This window comes from Pinus tabuliformis, chromosome 4_1 (assembly GCF_031772625.1).
Source record: "Pinus tabuliformis cultivar Carrire ecotype Pingquan chromosome 4_1, CPIR1, whole genome shotgun sequence".
NCBI lineage: Eukaryota > Viridiplantae > Streptophyta > Pinopsida > Pinales > Pinaceae > Pinus > Pinus tabuliformis.
Genome location: NC_142303.1, coordinates 768,061,301 through 768,087,235, shown reverse-complemented (window position 1 = coordinate 768,087,235; position 25,935 = coordinate 768,061,301).

Here is a 25,935-nt window from a genome sequence, read left to right as displayed (position 1 = left end):
CAAGATGGAGGATTTGTTGGTGGATAAATATCAGTGGATCGCAGTAGATCCGGGTACTAAACCAACGACAGTGTCCAATGAAGAATGGAATAAGTTGGATCAGAAGGAAAAGATCACAATACAATTGTGTGTCTTAGATTCAGTATTGCTGAATGTATCAAGGGAAGCTACGACGAAGGCTTTGTGGGACAAGTTAGGGACTTTGTACCAATCTAAGTCTCTAGTCAATAAACTGTTCCTGTGAAAAAAGCTGTATAACCTGAGGATGAAAGATAGAGACTCAGTGACAGAGCATCTGAATGCATTTAATACTGTGGTAAGTTAGTTAGCATCTGTTGATATTAAAATTTCATCTGAAGATAAATGCACCAGTTTGTTGTGTTCTCTACCAAATTCGTGGGATAGTCTGGTCATTGCAATAGGTAGCAATGCAACTACCTTTCAGTTTGAAGAAATAGTCTCATCCTTGCTGACGAAGGAGATGATATGGAGAAATATGGAGAGCCAGAATGGTAATGCCTTGTTTGTACAAGGATAGTCCCAGAACAGAAACAAAAATAAGTCATCGAGTGGGAGATCTAAATCTCCAAGAAAACCTGTAAAGGTGGTGTGTTGGAAATGCGGAAAGGAAGGGCACTACAAAAGGGACTGTAAATCTAAAGCTCCTAATAAAGGAAACAGATCTGATGACGCTCCTTCTGTAGAGGAAAAAATTACCTTAGATGAAGGCGGGGATGTGTACTTGGCTTCTTCAAGTACACATGTAGATCATGAGGCATGGTTGATTGACTCAGGTGCATCCTTTCACTTCACTCCCCATAGAGGGTGGTTTTGTGAGTATGAGAAATATGATGGTGGTGATGTCTTCTTAGGGGATGATAGGAAGGCTAGAATCGTTGGTCACGGAAAAGTAAAGTTGAAGTTGCAAGGTGGAAGGGTTAGAACACTTTCGGGTGTTCTAAATATTCCTGCATTGGCCAGAAATCTAATTTCTATAAGAAATTTGGATGATGCAGGGGTAAAAACAGTGTTCGAGAAGGATACATGCAAGATAGTTCGGGGAGCATTGGTATTGATGCGGGGGGTTCAAATTGGAACTCTATATAAGCTGCAAGGTAGCATGGTTGTTGATGGGTGCAATAGTTTTGTGGTTCCTAAAAGTGGAGAAAAAAATCTAGTGGTCTTCGAGAGAACACCATGTTGTTGCATCAAAGGCTTGGACATATTGGAGAAAAGGGCCTTTGAATACTTCTTGGTAAAGGTATGGTAGAAGGTATGAGTAATAGCTCTCTGAATTTTGATTTCTGTGAAAATTGTGTATATGGGAAGCAGAATCGGGTGAGTTTCCCCTCTAGTGGTAAGAGGACGAAACATATTAGAGCTTGTGCATAGTGATGTGTTTGGACCTGGGAAGGTTCCATCACTGGGTAATTTTGTGTACTATGTGTCATTTATACATGACTTCGCAAGGAATACATAGATATATTTCCTTAAGAAGAAATATGAAGTCTTTCACAGGTTTAAAGAATTCAAGGCTCTGGTGGAATACCAGACAGTGAAGAAGATAAAGGTGCTAAGGATAGATAATGATGGAGAGTTTTGTAGTAAGGAATTTGAAGAATTCTGTAAGGAATGTGGTATAGCACGGTAGAATACTACTCCATATACACCTCATCAAAATGGAGTTGCAAAAAGAATGAACAAGACATTGATGGAAAGGACAAGAAGCATGCTTAGTGGTGCCAAGTTAGGACAGGAATTGTGGGCAGAGGTAGTGTAGACAACATGTTACCTGGTCAACAGATCACCTTCATTAGCGTTGGAGGATAAAAACCCACAAGAGGTATGGACTGGTAAGAAACCCTCTCTTTCACATCTGAGGGTATTTGGATGTGATGCATATGTACATGTTCCAAAGGAAAAATGAACCAAGTTGGATAGTAAATCTGAAAAGTGCATCTTTAATTCTGTAAGAAATGTGGTATAGCACGGTAGAATACTACTCCATATACACCTCATCAAAATGGAGTTGCAAAAAGAATGAACAAGACTTTGATGGAAAGGACAAGAAGCATGCTTATTGGTGCCAGGTTAGGACAGGAATTGTGGGCAGAGGTAGTGTAGACAGCATGTTACCTGGTCAACAGATCACCTTAATTAGCGTTGGAGGATAAAAATCCACAAGAGGTATGGACTGGTAAGAAACCCTCTCTTTCACATCTGAGGGTATTTGGATGTGATGCATATGTACATGTTCGAAAGGAAAAATGAACCAAGTTGGATAGTAAATCTGAAAAGTGCATCTTTATTGGGTATAAGAATGGTTTAAAGGGTTATAAGCTTTGGAACCCAGTAACAAGGAAGGTTGTGTACAGCTGAGATGTGTTGTTCAGAGAGGTGAAAGATGTTATTAAACATGAAGTCCAACCAAAGGTACCTGAGAAGATAGAGTTTGAGTTAAAGGAGGAAGAATCAAACTCTACAACAAAGGAGGAATCAGAAGATGAAGAGCCACAAACTTTGGGTGTGAGAAGATCACTTCAAGAAAGAAGATAGCTAGAAAGGTATAATCCATCTGCTTTTGTTCAAATTTTTATTTATCTATTAATGATGATGATCCCAGAACTATGAAGGAAGCAGTAGATTCAGAGGATGGAAAACTCTGGAAAGAGGCCATGGTTGATGAAATGGCATCTTTGCACAAAAATGAGGCTTGGGATCTGGTGGAGTTGCCAGTTGGAGGTAAACCCATTGGTAGTAAATGGGTGTTCAAGAAGAAGACAAATGCAGAAGGAAAGGTTGATAAATACAAAGCTCGGTTAGTAGCAAAAGGTTATTCCCAAGTGTCGAGAATTGATTTTGGTGATATTTTTTCTCTTGTTGCCAAGGTAGCTTCTATTAAATTACTTTTATCTCTTGTTGCTACTTTTGATTTTGAGGTAGAACAGATGGATGTGAAGATAACATTTCTTCACATGGATCTGAAAGAGGAGATCTACATAAAGCAAGCTGAAGGCTTTGGGGTGAAGGGTAAGAAATAACTAGTATGCAAGTTAAAGAAGTCTCTGTATGGGTTAAAACAATCACCAAGGATGTGGTATCAAAAATTTGATACATTTATATAGGGACTTGGCTTCACCAGAAGAAAAGCAGATCACTGTGTGTATTTTAAATTAATTGGTGACCGTGTTATTTATCTAGTATTGTATGTGGATGATATGTTGTTGGCTGGAAATGAAAAAGAAATTATCTAGGATTTGAAGACCCATTCGTCCTCAAAATTTGACATGAAAGATCTTGGTGCTGCAAACTATATTTGGGGCATGCAAACTAAAAGAGATCGGAGAAAGAGGAAGCTCTGGTTGAACTAGAGGAATTATGTCGAGACAATATTGCAAATGTTTAATATGCAGGATAGTAAACCGGTGAAGGTTCTTATTGCTATAGGTGTAAAATTATATGTTGAATAGTGTCCCAAGACACAAGAAGACGAAGAGGACATGCCCTGTGTTCCATATGCAAGTGCAGTCGGTAGCCTGATGTATGCAATGGTCTGTACTAGACCATACATTGCACATGCAGTGGGAGTATTGAGTAGGTTTATGTCAAAACCAGGAAAGGAGCATTGGACAACAATGAAGCAGGTTTGTAGGTATTTGCATGGCACTAGTAATTATGGTTTATGCTACCAAGGAAGACCACAATTGTACAGAGTGTTGGATATCCATGGTTTTGTTGATGCGGAGTGGGTTGGAGATCTGGATCGGAGAAGATCTACAAGTGGGTATGTGTTTAACCTATTTGGAGGTGCAGTCAGTCAGATGAGTAAGAAACAATTTGTACTGGCGCTATCAACTACAGAGGCAGAATACATGGCAGCCACTCACGCAAGCAAGGATGCAATTTGGTTGCAGAGATTGTGTTCAAGTATGGGGTTTGTACAAGGAGCTATAAGGATAGACTGTGACAGCCAAAGTGCAATTTTCTTGGCAGAAAACTCGCATACCATTCAAAGACAAAGCACATTGATGTTCAGTACCACTTTGTGAGGGACATGATAGAAGACAAAAAGTTGTTGCTGGTAAAGGTGGACACTTTGAAGAATACTGCAGATGCATTGATAAAATCTGTGAGCTCTGAGAAGTTCTCTTGGTGTAGAGAAACAATGGGCATTGCAGGGCTGGATAAATGACTAAGCTCTCTTGTGGCCCCCTATGGAAGGAAATAAACAAGTGGGAGAATGTTGGGTTGTGTTATATTCTTTCCACGACTAGCCCACATAGTTAACCGGGAGGTTAGAACCGGGGTAGAGCCCCCCCCTTCGTTGCACCGATTGCATAATGGGTGTATCATAGGGGGTTTGAGAGGTGCAGGTAACCCCACTCTATTGGGTGCAGGGCAGCGCCCTGGAAAATTTTGGTTTTGGACCCTATGTTAGGTTGGGCGGACCCACCTATGGTTTTGTGTATGATTTTCACACATGGTTTTGGATGCGATGGTTTTTGGTCCATGGTTTTGGATGCGATGGTTTTTCAGTCCATGGTATTGGATGCTTCGACATGTATAAATATGTATTATAACATTAAAAGGAACATAATGAAAAATAAAGCTAGTAGTCCTAGTTTTGGGATCCAGGGGAACATCTAGATGTGTATATGTGTTTATGTGTTATGCTCTCACATTGTTTATTTTATGTGTTCTGGAATTCGTATGCAGGTAATTTATGTACAGGGTTAAAACCCACACTGCAATGTTATGTACAATAATGTGAAGTAAAGTGAACTATTGTGATTCAATGGAAAAAATAATGCCTCAACCTCCTACCATTAACAGGTCCTCCTGGTAGATCTGATCCATCTATTTCTCTCAAGAAAAAGGCCTTATTTCCCATGTAACCATAAATGACGTAAGGCCCCATGGCTACCTTTGTCTTCTCTCCTTGAATCCAACTTAAGGACTTTATCTCTTATGTAAAAATCATCTTCCTTAGTCTTCTTATCAAAAACCTTCTTGATTTTGTCCTGGATTACTTGTGATTTTATATATACTTCCTCTCTGGCCTACTGCAGGTGTATCGTCTAATTTATTCTTCTCTGAATATCATTTGATTCCACTTGTAATTATTGGATGATCTTCATTACTGGAACTCCCAAAGATGATGGGAAAATTGCATCCATCCCATAAACCGGTTGATAAGGTAATGTTCCAATGGACTTCTTAGTAGTCAGTCTATCTGCCCATAAGGCATTGACTAACTTCTTGTTCCATGTCCTTTCGTTTTCTTCCAGCAATTTCTTAATGATATTGACCAGGATTTTATTAGATGATTCTTCAAGTCGATTACCTTGAGGGTAATAGGTTGTGGAATGGCCAAGGGTGATGTGGTATTTATTACAAAAATCTATCATTCTCTTGGATTTAAAGGCAGCTGCATTATCAGTAATGAACTTCTGGGGACATCCAAATCTTGACAGGATATTACTCTCTAGGAAGGAGATTATGACAGTGTCTGTGGTTCAAGTGTTCCAATGGATTTATTTTTGGATTTATTATTGTTTTATGAGAGAGGCTAACATTCCCCCCTTCAATGATAAATCCAAAATAAGAACGAGGAACCATCTTCCAAGTTCTCATGTTGATCCTCAAAAACATTGCCTGAAAAAACCGCCAAATCTGGATGCTGAACAAACCGCAAAATGAAGAGACTGAGTCAGCTGCATCACTGATTCATCTCAGAGGGACGCTTGACAACTCCATCATGTACCAAGCCGCAAAAGGATCCAACTGTCCTTTGCTTGAAAACAGCATCCGGTGTCCACTGACACAATTTGATGAACGCCCACTGGCGTGTTTGCTGATGATGATTGCCCACTGGCTGAAGATGTCGAAAAAAAACTCAATGTTGTTTTTGCTATGATGAAAGCTGCTCACTGTTGCTTTCGTTGTTGATCGCCCACTGGCAAATTTTCTGATGCCCACTGGCTGATGAAGATGCCCACTGGCTACTTCGCTGATATTGTCGAGACATTCAGTCTGACAACCACTTGTCAATTTCATTGACATTTTCCCCCCTTTGTCAGCTGAAAGGAGAGACAATCTTCTCCAAAATATATCTGAACTCCCCCCCTTCACGTGTAGGAGAGTTTCATTGTTGTACTCCCTCATTCAACTGCATGAGAGTACCATCATCTGTTCATTGCTGGCTGCACTATGTATGATTGTAGTCGGTTGTAGAACTAAGACAACCGTTTGACTGTGGATGACCATTCCCAAGGATCAATCCAGTGATAATGTATCTTCAATCTGCCAGATTTTTGGTGGTTGCGACATTTTGCTGAGGAATGATTGGGCTTGCCACAATGGCAACACGGATGGAGATCAAAACACTGATCTTCCATATGACCGGCTCTTTGACAATGAGATCATTTCAGTTGAACATGAACTTCAGGTTGCATGCAATTTCGTTTTTCTACAACTTTCTCAGAACCTGCTGAGGTGAGTGGTTCAAGAAATCCTGCACTCACAAACTTAATTGGCTTGGAATAATCTGGGATTTGTAAGTTGGTGTCATCAGGGACATATCCTAAGCCACGTCTATTCTTGTTATTTTGAATTTCTTCCCAAGGCTTGATGATGGGTTTGGAAGAAATTTGAATTTGATCATGAACAACTTCGACACTTGAAGTTGTTGGGATGAATGACTTATCATCTGGATGGTTCAAAGACTTGAAAGTATCACTCTTTTCTTGCAATTCATTCCTTTGAAGTTGGGACTCAAGCTGAAGAAACTCAATGGTTTCATGCGTTTGCTGTAGATGCCGTGAAATATCAGCAAGAGTTTCTTTGCTGACGTGCACCATGTCTTCATCACTGGAGATGATCAAACTGTGAAGAATGTTTAACAACTGAATATGCTGCGCCATCTGAACTTGCTCACTTGAAGTCAGGCTCTCTTGTCGTAGATGTCGTGCTTTGAACTGTTTCACTTTACTTGAATGACAGGCTCGCTTGCTATGGGACTTGACTGGCACGCTCGCTTGATTTGTTGATCTCAACTTGCTTGATTGGTGTTAGAGTTGAACTTGTTGTGGTTGTTGTGATGGTTGTTTCAAGGAGTTAAAACTCATGGACTCACTTGATTGTGCTTTTAAAGGAAGGGTGTCGAACACTGTCGAAAATGCACCCAAAAAGCTTACAATGATTTCAATGATTCACTACAATGACTCAATTCAAGACATGGGTGTCGGTTTCAAGCGAGAATGCACCCTTACAATTCAATGTGATTTGAGTTTGATTACAAGTTCAACAATGTTGATGTAGACTGTGCGCTGAAACATTGAAGTTTACAGATTCATTAACTTGAATGTAGTGATGAACTTGATTGTATTGAGTAAATATGTTTGTTGAGGTAGAATGCATGTGTTGAGCTTAATTATCCTTCCTTGGTGCTATTCTGTTACAAGTGTTTTGGTTGCTTTCATTGAACTTTATGTGTGTGGTAAATGCGATCATTTATGTGTCACAACTAGACACAAATCATAAGCAACAACATGAAGCATGCACCATCATCAACACACTCTTCGTGTACCTAAGATCCCCTTATTCAATTTCGGGCGGATCTAGGACACAAACACCGCAAATAATATGTCTTTATTAAATGTTGGAGTACATAAGTGTTCAGCTTCACAACATCTTCATGGAATCAGAATTCTAGAATTTTTGAAAGAAGAAAATGTCTTCAAAAAACTACCTGCACTCACGCACTCTCAAAGTAAAATATTACTTCGAATTACAAAAAAGAATTTCTCTCAAAGAATTCCACTTATCACTTTGAATACAAAATCACTTCTTACTTCAACAAAAAACTTTATCACTTCAAAGTATTAAAACATGCCATGCTCTTATATATTTTGTATGTGCTAAATTTGATTTTGTTGGATGTTGTTCTCGCTGCAGTATGGCAGTAACAAAATGTGTTGCTTCCACTTCACGGACTTTGTGGCCCCACCAACAATTATACAGCTCGTTATTAATTGTCCCCGGGTCTTCAAAAGCTGAGGCACTGCATAATCAAAAGAAAAGCCATCGGAACACAAACAAACGTGTCGCTATCACCTAATCCGTTTCAGGTCCTTGTGCTTCAGTCAATTCTCGACGACTCCTCATCGTGAATTGGAGATTATTGATCCCTGCAACGTTAGAGCTTTCTGCGCCAATTCTAAATACTAATATATATTGACACGCAACATCTTCATATGTAAGAAGTAGCAACTTAGCAAGACAAAAAAAAGGTTCTTTGAGATTGCAGAAAACAGAAAAATATATCACATTGATAAGAACAGAACCAACGTTCGCTAGATTTGAGACGGATGTAGGGACGGGCTATGCACTGTCGCAACTGAACTTCTCCCAATTCAACAGTCACCCACTGACAGGAAAAACGTGACAGCGATAATTCTCCGTGGGCGGAACCTGACAGCGATTACCTCCGTGGACAGGAAATATGGGACATATTACACGAATTGCAAACAGACTCTGTCATATTGGGAATAACAATATCCAGATACAAGCCTATCTACAGGCAAACTCTAACTAGAATGTGTGACAAATGACGACTCTTCAAAGCCGTAATACAGTGCAGAATGTTTTGCAGTGGCAATGTGGCCACCCAACTACAATACAGGAGCGGAATTTGGACAATGATGAAGATGAATTTCGTGATAGAGATTATGATATATCAGCAATGACAAATAATTTAGCTGAAGCTTTTCGATATGGAACTGTGGAGAATGAAGATATTGGAGATGTACGTGGAACATCGGAACAGTAGTTACCAGCTCGACCCCATGAAATTTTAATACATCGAACATCTCACAACCTAATTAATTCTCATGAATTTTTACACAATGCAAAAAAAACTGCTTCAATGTCTTTGCGTTTTTACTGCCTCACCTGTTTCCTTGACGCAACCCCATCAATCAGATCTTCAATGCTTCATACTTTAGAGTTTACGCACAAGTCCACACTTTCGCAACTTCCACCTACTGGGTTGCGCTAGCAATAAAGAGAAAGGATGACAGTGTTGTCCACGGCTGCAGTCACCAAAATGTTCTTGGCAACATCGTTCACCAGATCAGTATTTTGATGCCACGTATTGCTTTGCTTCCAAAAGTTCAGATACCAATAAAAACAGATGCTCACACCCAAAAAATCGATGGGAAACAGCTCTGACCGGGCTGTGGCCTATGAAAATTTTCAGAATGGATGGGAATTCGAAGTCGACACCTTCTAGGATAAGCAGGGCTGAGCTAGGCTATGGCATCGACATAGCTGTGGGAATTGTGATTCTCGTTTCTGTCGTTAAGTTGGTCTATTATCCATTCGTTCGCGTTCACGACCGAACACAGTTTGGTTGTGCAAGGGGTAACCCGACTGTGACCGCACAGGAGCAGAACAGGTCCGCGGTAGCGGTAGCGGTCGCGGTCCCGGGACTCAATCAGGCAACCTTGGACTTGTATACGAAGTTTGAGTATTCTGAAGAGGAGTATCCGATCACACAGTGTCCACACTTTGGATCTCGACCACATATATCACACACACTATAATTTCCTTGAGCAGTCCACGAATTTCTCAACGCACAGTCAAAGAAGGGCAAACCAAGTTTCTTGGCTCTCTTTCAATGTGGCTAATTGCTCTGCGCTATCGCCTTTATGTCAACACAACGGATCCTCATTCCAACGCTCTAAAATGGTGACATGAGCCTTGGCTTACAATTCCCATTTCACTTTACAAGTACGCACTGCACACACTAAGCAATCTAAAGCAAACACTCTTACTCCCAAAGAGCAAACCATTAGCTCTGATACCACATGATAAACAATTAGATTAACTCTGACACATTACAGAAAAACACATATAAAAATCAGACACAAAATATGGCGGAAAAAGGATGAAGCCTCATGCTTCTCTCTCATTACTCTACAAAAATAATTGAATATAGTGTTACAAATAAATAGATGAGAGACAGTGTTCTCAAGATAGTGCGTGCTATCTTAGACACCTTTGGTTGAGATAATTTCTCCTTTGGTTGAGATAATTTCTCACCAGACACACCAATATAGGAGTTGCCTAAACTAACTCCTATCTTAGAGAAACAACCCAAGAGTTAGGCACAAATTCCTAACTTGGAATTTTTAATTAATTAATTTATTTTTGGATTTATTATTGTTTTATGAGAGAGGCTAACACAAATTAGGCCAGTAAAAACTAGCGCTTGGGATTTTATTAGTAGTAGTCTTCCATTACAAGTGTCCTCCACAATCCCCTGCATGAAAATCTTGCATAACTTTATCAGTTTCATTTTTCAGTAAACAATTGAAAAGAATACCACTATTGTCTTTCCAAAACAATGCATTGTCTATGATACAATAATTTAATGAGTTCATCTTTAAAAATCTAGCTTTAGTTCTTATTAAACCAGGAGGAGCTGGTAAATTTTGTAATAAAAATATAATATATGCATACTAGGGTGAATCAGTAAAAGGTTCGCTGATCGGTGGAGTCGCCATCGCTTCCTGATCATCAAGGGCACTAATGAATTTTATATCAAGGTCCTAACAGTTTGATTCAGCCATGATTTGGCTAAACCTTGGCCTTTGATAAGCCTAGTTGGATTTATTTCTATGTCATATTCCAATATTGTGGCAATCCACTTGCCTCTTTTCCGTTCAGGCCCATTTTGTGTCAGAATGTCCTTAACTACAAAATTTTTAACATAAGCAATAATGTGAGAATACAAAATGTATCCTCTGAAGTCTTTAATAGCCTTTACTAAAGCCAATGCTTGTTTTTCCACAATATTGTATTTGAGTGTGGCATCTCTTAAGGAAAAATGCAATTGGTTGTTCATATCCTTGGTTGTTCTTTTGCAGTAGGATTGCTAAAATGGTGTGTTCTAAAGCAAAAGAGAAAATTATAAAATCCTTGTTAAAATTAGGACTTATTGGGATTGGAGTTTTGGTTAAGGATTCCTTGATGGACTCCACTGTCCATTTAAGTGTTGAGTCCTTTCTTAGCATGTTATTTAATTCTATAATCAGTTCTACTAGATTTCAAATGAATCTCCTAGGGAACTTTATCTTTCCTAGAAATGACTGTAACTCTCTAATGTTTCTAGGATGGGTAATGGTCAAAATGGCCTCTATTCTAGCAGGATCTATTCTAATCCCATCTTTAGATATGATATGTCCCAACAGTTTTCCCTCTTCCAGACCAAAGAGTGTCTTTTTGGGATTTAAAGAAATCCCAAATTTGATAAATTTGATAAATACTCTTCTCGGGTGGTCTAGGTGTGCATTGTCAAATTTACAGAATACTGTGATGTCATCCTGGTATAGTACTAGGAAATCATGAATCTCCTTAGCAAAAGCTATAACCATAGCTCTTTGAAATGTGGCACCTGCATTCATTAATCCAAAAGGCATCTTTAAATACATGAAGGTACCCCATGGGGTAGTAAATGTAGTTTTGACTTCGCCCTCAAGTTGAACTAAGATCTGGTTATACCCAGAGAATCCATCTAATAGTGAAATCCTGGATGAGCCTACTACCCTCTATAGTATATGGTCCATTTTTGGTAGAGGATAGTTATCTTTTAGTGACACCTTGTTTAAATTTATGAAATTTACACAAAGTCTAATTTCACTAGTCTTTTTCCTAGTAGTGACTATGTTTGAAATACAATCTAAGTATCTAATGGGGGCTATAATTTGGGCATCAAGAATTCTTTTAACTTATTTCTCAATAGATGGCATAAGAACTAGGTTTATTCTCCTAAGATTCTGTTTTAAAGGTTTATGATCTTCTTTTAGAGGTATTTTATGTTGGATTATGTTGGTGTCATAAGATTTTAAGTCTTCATAACTCCAGGCAAATACATCCACGAAGTCTTTAAACAAATTGATGTATCTAACCTTTTCCTCTGGAGGTAAGGCTTTTGATATTTTAATGAGTTTTAGTTTATCCTTAGTTCATATGTTATCCTCTTCTATGTCATCTCTCAAAGGTTCCATATTAGGTTTCCTAGCTACATCATTAGAGTCAAACAAATCTTGTAAAGGGACTAATCCCTTAGGAAAAAAATTATTTTTTAGATTAAGAATCTGAGGATCATCATTCATTATTTCTTCAATCTCTACATTATCTAAACTATCTATTTCTACTCTAGTTAATTTAGTTGGTTTAGCTACATCTAAAATATTTACATATATGCTACTTTCTGTATTATTGTCTACTGTACAGTCAGTATCCATCTTGCAATTCTAAACCTCACCTTCATTGTTGATGAAATCTTAAATCTGAGAATCCTCGGAGAAAATCTGCCAATACTTTAGGTTGTCTGGTATAACAGGCCTATGTCTGACTTTTGCATTGTACTGATGGTTGGGTTGAAGTGGAAATTTACAAGTACTAGCAAAAGTGGTCAAACTGTGAGCTTGCATGTTTTGTTTTCTAGGAATGGCAGCAAAGTTTGTTTCTAGGAGGTCTTTGATCAAGTCTAGGATAGTATCCCTATATTGACCAAGTCTAGGATTGTTCACAGGGTACTCACCATTAATATATTTAATAATCAGCTCTGAGTCTCCCGTGATGTAAACTCTTTTGTCTCCCAGTTTCTTAACGAATTGTAACCCTAGAATTAGGGCTTCATATTCAGCCATGTTATTGGTACACTTGAAGTTCAATCTGAAAGCATGTCCCTTAGCACGATTACTTTCCATATTATGGATCCACACTCCTGCACCAGCCCCTAACCTATTGATAGACCCATCAAAGTTTAGATACCATAATGTCTCATGAAATATGTTCTCACTATCAGCTATTCTGTATTTCAGGTCTTTAGTTGTGATTTCCTTATTATCATTTTTTGCATTGTACAAGGTAAAAGAGTCAATATCTGAATGCATGGAGTATATGGGAAAGTTTGTGGTTTTTCCTCACTACTCACCATGTATTTCATTAAGGTCTCTCTATATAATTTTCTTGGCTGGTCAAAAATAGATATGGTGGCATAAGACCTATCTGCAAGGATCCCTGCAGTTTTTCTTCCCATGAGCGAGATAGCAGAATTCCATATTTCGGTGGGATGTTTGCAACTACTATTTCCATTAGAATAATTTTTGCAGGGCACTAGACAAGAGTTACACATAAGTCCTTGATAAAACCAAGGCATTTAACTTGGTTGGAGTCAAAATAAAAAAAATCCTTATATGGCGTGGTAATGTATAGGTTTAGTCTTTCCATTATTGCCTTTGGCATCAAATTATGGGATGCCCCTAAGTCTAACATAGTGTTATGCAATATTTTCTCATGAATGTTTAGGCTAATGTAGAAAAGAGGAACTCCCCCTTGCTGATGAATACCATTGGCCTTAGGGCCAAAAAATAATTTAGGGTGATCATCACTCAAATTAACACAATCCTCTCCCTCTCCTATGTTTAAAGTTTCAGTTATCTATCACCTATAAGATTCATTCTTTACTAGTTCGGTCAAGGGAACTGATATCTTTAATTTTTCTATTTCAGTTTTGACATTGAAAGGGAGCTGACGTTTTTTTGTTTGATTTAGATCTTCCTTAATATGTGTAGTTAGTGTGTCCTTATTTTGTTTCTCAATGCTAGGCATTTCAGTCTGTGTTTCTACTATTTTGCCTTTATTTCTCTTATTTTGATTGTTTTTAGTAATTGTCTCTATTTGGGTTTCAGTGGAGGTTATATCTACAATTTTAGGGGTATAAGTCTCTGGTGTTCCCCTAAGGAGGATTTGTAACACTTTGTTAACAGGAGCTTCTTTTATTATCTTAGTCTAGGTCTAGATGGATCTTTTAATGGGAGTCTTGTTATTCTTTTTACTTCTCAAGCTATATTCTTTGTGTACCTCATATATAGATGACTCATATCCCTATTTAAAATCAAAGGATTCACTAGATTCTAACTGCAACTGTTGTAGCATATATAACTCCTGTTCTTCTTGAGTAAGAAAAACGATGTCTTCCTCTTTGGTTTCTAGTAATTTTATCTGGGTATCATCCTCTCCTTCTTGGTTCTATGAATCCTCAACATAGTTCTCTTGGAATGGGTGCCTAATCTATTGATCTGGTTTAGCATTCTTTCCAGCATTAGGGTTCTTCCTAAAACTAGGGTTTCTTATTGGAGGTTTTTGTTGTTGATTCTCCCATTGATTTTTTCCCTCCATATTTTCTAATCTATCCATTATTCTCTCTAAAATCTTAGCTAAAATATCTACCTTCCCATCCAAAGTGGAAGCTTACTCTTTAAATAAAACTTTCTTTTCATTTATCATTTGGGCTTTCTTAGCTAATAGGTTGGCCTCTACACTAACAACATTGCTTTGCATTTGTTCAATTATTTTAGGGTTTCTTTCCCTTAGCTGGTATGACATGTTAGCGTCAAAACCATCAGGGAACTTAATTAATGCTAGGTTAGGAAGAGGCTTAATATTGGCCAGAATTTCATTGTAGATACTATTAAACCTAGTGCAATAGTCCTGAACTGACTAGATACTATTAAACCTAGTGCAATAGTCCTAAACTGACTCATTAGGATCTCTTCTCATGTTCTCATATTCAGAAAGTATTTGCAATGGGTTTTTCTTTCTCTCCCATCTATTAATGAATAACTTATGAAAGATAGCTATGTTTGCAATATGGTTGGTGGGAAAGGATTTGAGCCATTTCTTGGCATCCCCAATTAAAGTTTGAGCAAACAACCTCATTTGGACGTCTGCTTCATCTATCTCATGCAACTCAAAAAAGTTAGACATCATGTTTACATGCTGCTAAGCAGTGTACTGACCAGTAGCATAAAACAAGAAGATTTTACTCTGATAATTTGCAGGCATGGCATGGAGTTGTGCAGGTAAAACAAGAGGTGCATATCTGTTTGCCATTGCTGTGATTCTGGCTTGACTAGGGGGTAAAGTTGTGGTAGTTGAGGAAGGACTTGAAACTAATGGAGGTGAACTAGATGATGATGAGAATGGTTGATTAATAACTGGTTTAGGTTATTGGATTGTGGTAGATACAATTGGTGATGTTATGGTAAAGGAAGGGGTATTTACAGTGAGCGAAGTTTGTGAAGAAACTTAAGGGGAAGCAGTAGTAAGGGCAACTACTTCAATAGATTGTTGAATGTAAGAATCACCTATATTACTTGTCAATTTAGAGGCCCAAGCTTCTATCTTGTCAAAAGTCTCAATGACAAATTTATCTAAATCTGAATGAACAATCCTTTTTGATTCAATGACTTTAACAAACTCAGGGTCTAAGACCGTTTCATGGATTTCATTCTTAGATTTCATTCTAAATAATGAGAGGGCAAATGAAAAATAAAAATGGATGCCCTCTAAGGTTGACCACTCCTTAGGGATTGAATTGAATATGACTAACCAGCTACCACTGGCTTGAGTTTCCGCTGTTTTGGGTTGTCTCAAAATTCTCTCTGGGTCATCAACTATAGTAGTATGGTTTGGATCTAGGTTTTCCTAGTATAGTGAATCTTATTAGGAGCTATAATTTTAACTTTTTTAATTGTTTTTTATGAAAATTTTCAAAATTGACTTCAGAAATGACCTTAAGGGGCTCAAGGTTAAATTTAAGGTTTCCTTAAAGTTTTATGAAACTGAGGATCAAAGTCCCCAGTATGGTCACCAGAAATGTTATCACTCTTATATTTCTTTTGATTTTAATGAAGAAAAAAATTCAAAGGTAACCACAAACCACTTTTGGAGATCAGGACCTAGCCTTCCTGATGCTCAAAGAGGGCTCTCTCTTTATAATTTACTTTGTTTTAGTTAAGATGGTTTTAGGAAAGTTATTGCTTGCACTTAGGTTTTATTTTGAACTTGGGTGGTGGGATCACTTTACTTAGATAAATAGAGGTTTGGCTTTTACCATTAGGATATGGAGTCGGATGTCAGACAAATAAGACTAGATTTAGTTCTAAAAACAGTGTCTACATAGCAAGATAGATGAGTTACTGCAAATCTCAAAGGATAAATGGTGGGATGGCTTCAAATCAGATCTAGGGAGAAATTAAGGGTTCCCTAGGCCGGACTCTGGAAGGAATGTAAGAAAGTCAACTGGGATGGGAGAGCAATTAAGGGTTCTCAAATCTGGGTATCAAAGGAAAACATTTAAATGACTAACTATGCAAAACAGACTGTACTTAAACAATTTCTGAGTGATATCTCCAGTTAATTCATTCAAATTTAGAACACATTTAAGATTATGAAACACATTAAGAAGGTAAAAAAATCACACAAAGAAGATACTTCACTGTAAATGTCTCATCTCATGAATCTTGTAGCGAAATGCTTTTATTACTTGCTCTAGTCTATTGACTTGAAAATGGTACAATCACCCTTAGGTTCAAGATCAAAATCACTCTACAAATGTATAATAATCCCCCCTAATACTTCAAATTTTGAAGTCTTTATACAAAAGTAATTACAAAATATCTCAAATTGCATTGAGAATTAATCTAGGAAAAAAGAAATATCTTCTTAAAAGAAGATAGAGATAGCTAATGAACTATTTCTTGTTGTCCCTGTTATTAAGGTTCCACTAGCTTTGCTCTTTGATATTTTTCCTTTTATGTTGCTTGGTTGTTTGCTCTTCACGTTGGATGTTCTGGTTTACTTTAACCTTTCATATGATACTCTTTCATCTGATACACTTTAACCCTACTGACCTGTCAATATCCTTTTACTTTGTTCTTTCACTTTTTACTGTAGATTTATAATTTATTGTGTATTTACTACAGTAAATCATTCATTTTTTCCCATCTTTCCTCACTTGGTAATTGAGCATTTTTCTGCATATCTCATCTGCCTCTATATATTTGGAAAAAGTGGGCTTATTAATAAATAAGTGTTTTACCTCATGTTGGAAGTAAAACAAGTTTTCAAAAGTTTGGTACAACACTTTGCCTATTGGCATGCCCTTCATGGATGAAGTGATTACCTGTTCTTTGGTCACTTCCGTGATCTTCTTATTGTAATTTGCCTATGTCATTAACTTGTCATTTATTACTAAGGGATTAGGTAATATTTTTTCCTTCAAAAGTTCAAACTTAGCCATGATCCTGTCAACGGGTAGTTGCATGTTCTGACACTTATATTCTAAATTTAACATGAAATTCCTCTTGGTGAGGACTCTTCTAACTTTTAAAATTGTACCTACCCTATCAGGTATCTCTAGTTCTTGGAGTTCATACTTATTCTTAGAGGAGGAAGTGTATGATCCTTGCCTCTTCCTCTGGCATATCTCCAAGTTCTGTTTTAACCTTTTCAATGGCTTCTGTAGCTTGCTTTATTAAGTCAATTAGCTCAAAAATGACCTGCATGGATGTCAAATATCATTGACAGAGTAAACGATATTGGCCCATAGTTGTTCTTTAGCCTTACCTATAGGCTCGGTCAATGTCAATTATTTCTCCAGGCTTTTTATCCTCTCATTCATCCTTGTAGCCTTTTGTTGTTCTTATTTATGCATGATCTAGGCAAGTTTGTAAGCTGTCTCAAGGCTGTTGACTTTCTCCTTCAGTTTGTTCATATCGTTGGTGTAAATGGACATTTCTTCCATTGCTTTCACAAACCTATTTTCTTCTTAACTCATGGAGGTCATTTCCGTTGATCGTGTTGCTGATGTAGTCTATGCAAATGTTGGAAGTGCAGTGGCCGTTGGAGCAGTGACAGCTAATGTTGCTCCCAAAGTAGAAGGTACAACTATGGTCACTATTAGAATGACAGCTGCAGGATCATTATCAATGCTAGCTTGTTTGAGCTATATCAAATTATCCAACTCCTTCTCCATCTCTTCTAACTGGTCATTCAGTTGCAACACCAAGTCCATCATTTCCTCATGATTGGTCTAGATTCCTAGGAATTCTTTTGTCTATGGGTGCTGCAAATGAGGCAACTTGAGTTTTTTCTTCAGGGCTGTTATGTCCTCATTCTTTATTTTAATTAGTTTCTCCGTGGCCTTTACATCACTTGGGTCATGGCCCAGTTCAATAACTAAGTCCTCCAAGGACTTTATCCTGGTCTCTTTAGCATGTGAAGAGGCTCTCTCCAGCTTGAATTGAGTTGTTAGATTGTCTAATGAATCCTGCAACTTATAAGCAGCCATGGACATTGATGTGAGGGTGTAGTAGATCATTTCGCTAGCCTTCTTGTGAAATTCTATCTATTCAATGGGATGAACATCCCTGGCCAAGACCTTAAAAATTTGTCTTCTTATAATCTACTGACGTCTTAGGTTGTTGTACAGTGGGTTGTAGGAATGAGACCTATATTTTTCCTTCTTTGATCTCAAAGGCTGACATCATATTAGTATGTTTTGCTAGTGTGAGCTTGAGATATTGGGCATATGTCACTGCCTTCAGTCTCTCATTCCTCGTCTTTATCTCTTTAAATCTATCTTTGATGTCTTTTTCCTTGTCAGCTGGCCTGACATAGTAAGAGATCTCCATACTCGGTTGTCTACCTATCAACTGTGTGTTGGATGTTGAGGGTTGTTGTGTTTCCTCTGATGCAGTTGGTTCTTTACTTTCTGTTCCATTGCCTCAGTTTCAATTATTTCTTCTCATGCAATGTTATCCTCCAGTTCAAAGACAGGATTCAACTTAGGCCTCTTGCTTGGCTCAACCAGCTCATCAGTATTCTCCATGGTAGAGCTAGATATCTCATCCCTACTCCTGTTAGGATTCTTCTCCTCATTTATTGGAGTTTGCATGACAGGAGGAATATTCATTGGCCCTCCTTATTTTGGAACCTGCAGGAAAAAATTGTGATCAAATTGTCTCTCCAAATCCATAGGTGTGTTCTCTATATCCACAACAGTGCTATCCATGTCAATTAAATTTTTCTCCACCCACTCATCCTCATTAGCATATTGTTCAATGTCAGGCCTTGGGTGGTGGATGTATGCTCCCAACTTGACCTTGAGTCTGAGCTTGTTCATGACCCCATGAGGGTCATCATGCCAGATGAAACTGTTTCTGAATTTCATTAGTTGAAGTAACCTATTGGCCTCTGGTCCAGCCTCTCTGTTGTTGCAAATAAATGGGCTGATCTGGTTCTTCACTTTGAACTGGGTTTTCTTCCCTATAAGGTAGGAAGTGGATCTCATCAAAGATGATGATTTTCCTCAAGTATTGAAGAGAAAATACCCTCATAGGGAGGTATTTGGGCAACTTGTAGGCGGCTATCTCACAACCATAAATCCTGATCTCAGTGTGGTTTTGGTACAAGTACTAGTCTCCCACCTTTCTGTTCTTGGCCAATTATAGTACTCTCTTGATCTCTGGGTTGATTCTAAGCTGAGTCTTAGAAGTCAACATGTTCATGACTGGGTACATGAAAGAGTATATGAAATATTTGTAGGTGAATGATGTGGAAAACTTGTAGACCAAGGGTGTCTAGTAGATGATTGATCTCTCCTTTCCCTGGGTGTCCAATTTTTGGATTCTCAAAGGGAACTTATATCTCTGGTAATACAAGAACATATGAAACAACACTGAAGAGTATTTGAAAACCCTTTCAGTAGGCAGTCTACTGAGTTTTTCATGCATTCTGTTTGCAATGAACTATGCATAATAATACATAATTGCAGGAGAGTGAAAATGGAAAGGAAGGCAATGATGACCTCATCCACACGCTCGTCTGATGTGTATCCTAGGATGCATGAGAGCATGGTAATTATTCTCCTACCAATCTCTGAAAAAATAATGGCAACATAGGGTAGAATGTCCGTAGGGGTATGTCTCTCCTCAATGATGAAATTCTAGAATATTTGTTTGATTTTAACTGGGTCCAGTGTGATGTATAGGTCCAACAGGTGTCCAATGGACAAAGGAGTCAAATTAGGACTAGGCTGGATTTGCATCATCTAGTTGATGGATTCAACGGTAATGGTGAATAATATCTCATGGTTTGGTGCCTCAATAGCCCTATGGCTTGGAACATAACAGGCATGACAAAAATGTAATATGTATGGGAATGGGTGAACTTCTGGGAATGTATACTTGGGCAAATTGGATTCCCAAAGGTTGATGTCATCAGCATGGTTTAGGAACCTATCCTTAACCCAACAGTGGATTCTTAGAAGGTGGCGTGGAGTGGTTGTGCCTTTAATTTGGAAATCCCTCTTTGGGAGGGCCAAATGGTCAATGTCCAAGTGAGGGGTTGTGACCTTTCTGACATCCAAAGAGGTTGTGGCAACCATATTTGTGATCAAATATGGGAATTGGGCTTATACAATTTGTGAAAATGGAGTCTTGGGAACTCTGGTACAGGGATAGGGTATTAGCACTTTGCATGATAGGGTTTTTTGGTATTTGAAGGGAAATATTCTCAATTCAATGGAAATTTATTAAATTCAATTAGTTATTTATTGAATTTACTTTATACTTTTGAATTTGAGAGGATCATTCTAGTTCTGTGTCGAAATACCTAGAATTTATAGTTCAGGTTGCAAACTGGTTTTGAACGGTGGCTGCAGAGGTTTATGTGGCTTCAATTGTTGACTGGAGGGTTGAACTAGGCTTCTGGAGCTTCTTCGGGCGGTAGATAGTAGTGAATTTTGGTCACAGAGGCTCATGGTATCGCAAAGGTATTGCTAAGGTTTTACAGAAAAACGAGAGAAAAGGGATGAAATGGGGCTTCTCGGCCTTTTTAAGGGCAACAGTTATATTTTGGTGGGGAAAGTGTTTTATGAATAGTGGAAATTTTTTGCGTTGGGCAAGGAGGCAGTTTAGGGAGCCATTGCATCTCTTTTGAGCGATGGGTGGTATTTTACCGAGAGCATGCGACTTAACACAGTGCCTCCATGTGGGCCCAAGCAATACTGCCCATATCGCGTGCTCTTGGGCCGGTAAAGGTCGGGAGATGATTAGGCGAGGGCCATAGGATCTCGGGGTGCAAGATCCAACGCCCATCGTGTGGTGAAGATGCATGGTGGTAGATGGCAGAGAGATTTAGCGGGGTCCAGGGGTTAATTACACAAATATAATTAGTCAATGTATAATTTGTGCGTTTATTCTGTAATGTAGGTTTATGAAGTATAGCATGGAAAAGTGAATTTGTGGGGTTAATTTAATAATGTGGGAGGGGAATAATAGTTAGGATAAGGGGTTTTAGTGGGTTTTTTCGGGTTTTTAGGAAAATTAATAAAGGAAAAATGATTTGTGCATGGGAAAAGGGTTTCACACTAGGGAAAAAGGGGGTTTTTAGGTAGGGGAATGAACTTGGACAGTAATTTGCCAGGGGATTGTGTGAAACAAAGGGGGAGCATAAAAATGAAGGGAAAGGGGTTTTCATAAGAAATGAAGTAATAAAAGGGGAAATTAGTTAAGTATGTAGTGAGGGGTGAAATGGAATTGGGGAAGTTAACGAAATGAACTTATGAGCATCCTTTTTCTTTCAAAATTGCTCCTACACACTGAAACACGTGATTAAAGATGATAGATGTGCTTATGCCTCAAATAGCTTATATTTCTGCAACCTTTCTTCTACTTTCCCTTTTACTGACACTAACATCTTTTCTTCACTTTGTTGGGTGCACTTAAGCTAGCAAACCCTTTCTTTCCTTTTTCTTTTATGAAACAAACTATCTACTTCCAACCTTATATCTTCCAAGAGCTCAGATTAAACTAATGAGCTCCTTTTATTTCTCTACCTATCTACTAATCTGACAAGATTAAACTATTTGGCTATTTTTTTATTCTCTAACTATAAACATGAAATTCAAAGCATGATGTAGTCAAGATTAAATAGTTTGACTATCATGGGTTTTCACATGTATGAAAAGCTACACAACCATTATTTAAGATAGTAAAGTAAAAAGTAGTGGCACTTGGACTTGCACACTTTCATGATCTCTTTTTGTAATTTGGGGTTCATATTTTTTCATTTTCTTGATCTTTTCTTATTCTTTTTTTCCTTTGATATTTCTTTTAGGACATACCCTCTTTACATTTTTTAATTTTAATATGGAAAATATTTGCAAAAAGCAAAGGTATGCACAATATTACAAGACTTAACCTCAACCAATTCAAAATTATGAATCCTATCACTATAGGACTCTAACAATCGGTATATCAAAAGTTACGGCTCCAACTGGTCAAACCTTTGCAAGATGAGCCTTGAAAATCCCAACAGCCTCCCATGGTGGAAGAGTAGAAAGATGAGGGGGAAGGAGATCTGTCAGGCGGAAAGAGTCGATAGTGCGGACACAACCAACCTCCCTAGGAGCCTAAGACTCTCTAGTGACAAACAAGACAAACAAGAGCAATCCTTCTCTAAACATGCATTTACTATATAAGAAATCAAGTGTTTAGATCCTACCTGTAGTCCAACGTTGTTGTAGCAGTCCAGCCTCGCTGATCCGGATGAGCTCCTCCTTCACTTCGAAACCTGCATTCACTAACAATCAAACGATTAAATAGCACTTGATAATCTCATAAAATAAAACATATTTAACACATAGACCAAGGAGTACATGAAACAACTCATAAATAACAAGTTATTGAGAATAATGGACTCATTTGCATTAATAGGAAACAAAAGGAACAATTACAACTTGAGCCTTGGTGTTGTGCAAGTCCCTCTCAGGGTCCATCAAGAGTTCTCCTTTACTTTGACAAAGCTCACCCACTTCCAAATAGAACAAGAAAATATGGTGATCTCTCCTCACAAGCTTCTAAATGGGAGTCCTAATTCCAGCAGCATCTACCCTTAGAAATGTTTAGCTTTCAACCTCTCCTCCTTCTGGCCCAATGCCTGTATTTATAGTGCTCAAGAGGAAGTTAATCAGGTCCACCATCAATGGGATAATCCCCTCTTTGGATGGGATAGCTCCTCTCTTGATGGGATAAGTTCCTCTTTCATAGGGGTACATGAACCATCTGGAGGCGCTCAATACACGTCGAACAACCTTCTAGAATGCTCTAGAAGTGACCATAAGTAACTTTTTAAAGATGAAACTCGCGCCTTTTGACCTTTATAGGGGTACGCACTTGCCCCTTTACATACAGAGCGTACAAGTACGCAGTTTTTGTGAACATTAGGTGCGTATACGCAGGTAAGGCCGAGAGAATCTGCGTACCCAGAGATAAACACATTTACAAAGACTTTCTCTCTTTTTGGAGTTTGACATGGAGAGCATAGGCATAAGACTTTCCCAGGAGGATAGCATGACTGTTGATAGAGCCATACTAATTGTAAATAGCCATGGTGACATTTTTTAGTGTAACAGATTGCCCCCTAAAGTGCGAAGCCTGTAGTAGATTAGGGTTTTGTATTATCTAGGAAGGGTGAAGTGCTTTATCATTTCAAGGATTATCTCGTGGAGAGCCTGGTCAGAACCTGCAATTTTCAACCCAAAATACATGTATAAGATTATATTATCGCTGAGGTAGGCATTCCCATACTCAGATCAAAACTTTAACTAACAGACTAACTACTCTGATACAGGAATGATCTTGCAGTACATCATAATCATAGACTTTTGTAGACATAGTATGGGCGCAGCCATCTGTTTATGATTAGTCTACTTAGATAATGAATACAAAACTCCTCGCAGCCTGGATGGTGGAAACTAGATCCAGGGTCTTCATTTCTACTTCCCGAATTGGTACGATTCTAGCCATGCGAATAAATGAGTTGATGTCGAACATGGTAGAAACCACTTGATTACCAGTCGATGATGTAAACTGTTAACAAGTGTGAGAGAGACCACCAGTAATTTCAATGGTTCTCAAAGTACCCAGTACAATCCATGAGATGTGAATGAATGAGTTGATGTCGAACATTTCACGGAATCCTTCGATCGAAAGTCAATGATGTAAACTGACGTCAAAGGCGAGAAACCTGCCATTGATGCATGCAGACTTCAAGGTACTGACGATTTCTAAGTCATCTCTCTAGATAATGTGTTGACGTCGATAGAAAGCAACCCGTTGCAGGCAAGCCCACAACACGAAATCATTGTTCAAGTTGAAGAAATGTTGCTGTAAGGACTGACTCAGGGATGGTCAAATGGACAACAAGTATTTTGCAGATGAAATTTTATTTGCAGAGACCTCTTGAACACATAACGACACGACAGATGGTTTGGTTACGATTTGACCCAAAGTTAATACCCGGAAACGGTTGAAGACTTTCCAAGTGGTTTGATCAACTTTTAAGGAAAAGGATTTCCCAACCCAGGTGAACGGAAAGTGTCGTGTTCAAGAGCGGTGATAAGGTTCTTCTGTAACAAAGGATAACAAATAGGTTCATTCTTCTCTCTTTTCCCCCACCATTTCTGGCAAGTACCCCTTTATTTTTAACAAGCTTGAGGAGGATAACATATGCTTGATTATAAGCTCATCCTTCGGATGAGTCCAACCTAGTTTTGATTCGAACCCTAGGAAGGAGTGGTTCGTTCCTGTTTGTAATTGAACAGGTCCTTTACTGTGAAATTTTAACGAGCCCAGTATAGGAGAAACTCGGCGTTTTTCAATTTTAGAGAGTCTGAAAAACTTAAGAAGACTCCAGGTTGAACTTTTTCGTAAATTTGTGTCCCCCAAGCCCGAAAAAGTATAAAATAATACCTGGGAGAACCGCTTGATCTTGCGACCAAGGAGTACTTTCATGATTAGTGTCTCTGACCTGAAAAGTAAAAAGTGATCAAGGACACGTCATTTTATTTCCATATCGAGTTTGAAATGACAAAAACCCGGCAATCTTTTCCTGTTTTTACGGTCAGAAAAGAGCTATAAGGGGACCGTCTTTTAATTCCGTTTTAACGAGTGTAAAAGAAGTGCTCGGCAATCTTTTCATGTTTTAGGAGTCAGAAAAGAGCAAAAAGATGACTCTGATGTTTTGGTTCATGAAAAATGATGATTTTACTCTAAAGTCGTTTTGTCCTGCACAAAAACGACACATTACTCATACCTGTTTAAGATGGGTAAAAATACATTGAAAAATGTCCTTTCATGGTGAAAAATAAACAAACTTAGCATTCATTCATCCAAAAAACCTATAAAAACACTTTTTACCATGTCATTTTTACCATTTTACTGTTGAGGTTGAGAAAAGGGCTTTTGACAAGAAAACTTCCTGTGGTCATTGCGGAGAATCCGACCGTTAGAATCGAACGCCGTCTCATCAGCTATTCTACAACATCCTTCTCTTGCTTTCCATCCGTTTAAAATTCATTTTTAAGTTTTTATTTGATTTTTTGGGGGCCTTGGGGTTTCAAGATGCGCCCTTCGGGGTACGCAGGTCATGCACTGCTGACCTGCGTACCCCGATATTTTCTCAATGGGGAAAATACCAGGTGTACGCACCCAGCCTTAAGGGAAGCTGCGTCCAGACGCTCTGTTCCTAAAAGCCGGGGTGCGTACTCCACAAAACGCATTTTGAAACCCTCATTTCTCCAAAATGAACCAAAATTTTAAAATTTAATGGACTCTAACAGATGTTTTATGATGTGCAGGGTGCACACCATGCTTGATTGGCGCGAAAGAGAACACGAGGACGTTGATTTGGCCGCAATAGGTCATCAACCTTCCATTGATGCGTTAAAAGCATGCGGAGTGTACAAATACTGGGCCATACCTGGCATGAGGGGCCAGGTGCCATTCCTTGAGTGGCTGGTTGAAAGGTGGAACATTCAGGAGCAATGTTTCTACATCGGAGAGCACCAGCTCGAGATAGAGCCCTCCGACATATATTTTCTCACTGGCTTGCCTAACAGGGGCGAGCAACTCTCTCTATTCGGGACTAGGCCGGGTGGCCAATCCCTTGCTAGTCTCCGGCTAGAGTGGTGCAACAATCAAAACCAGGAGAAGGGGATAGAAATCAAGTACA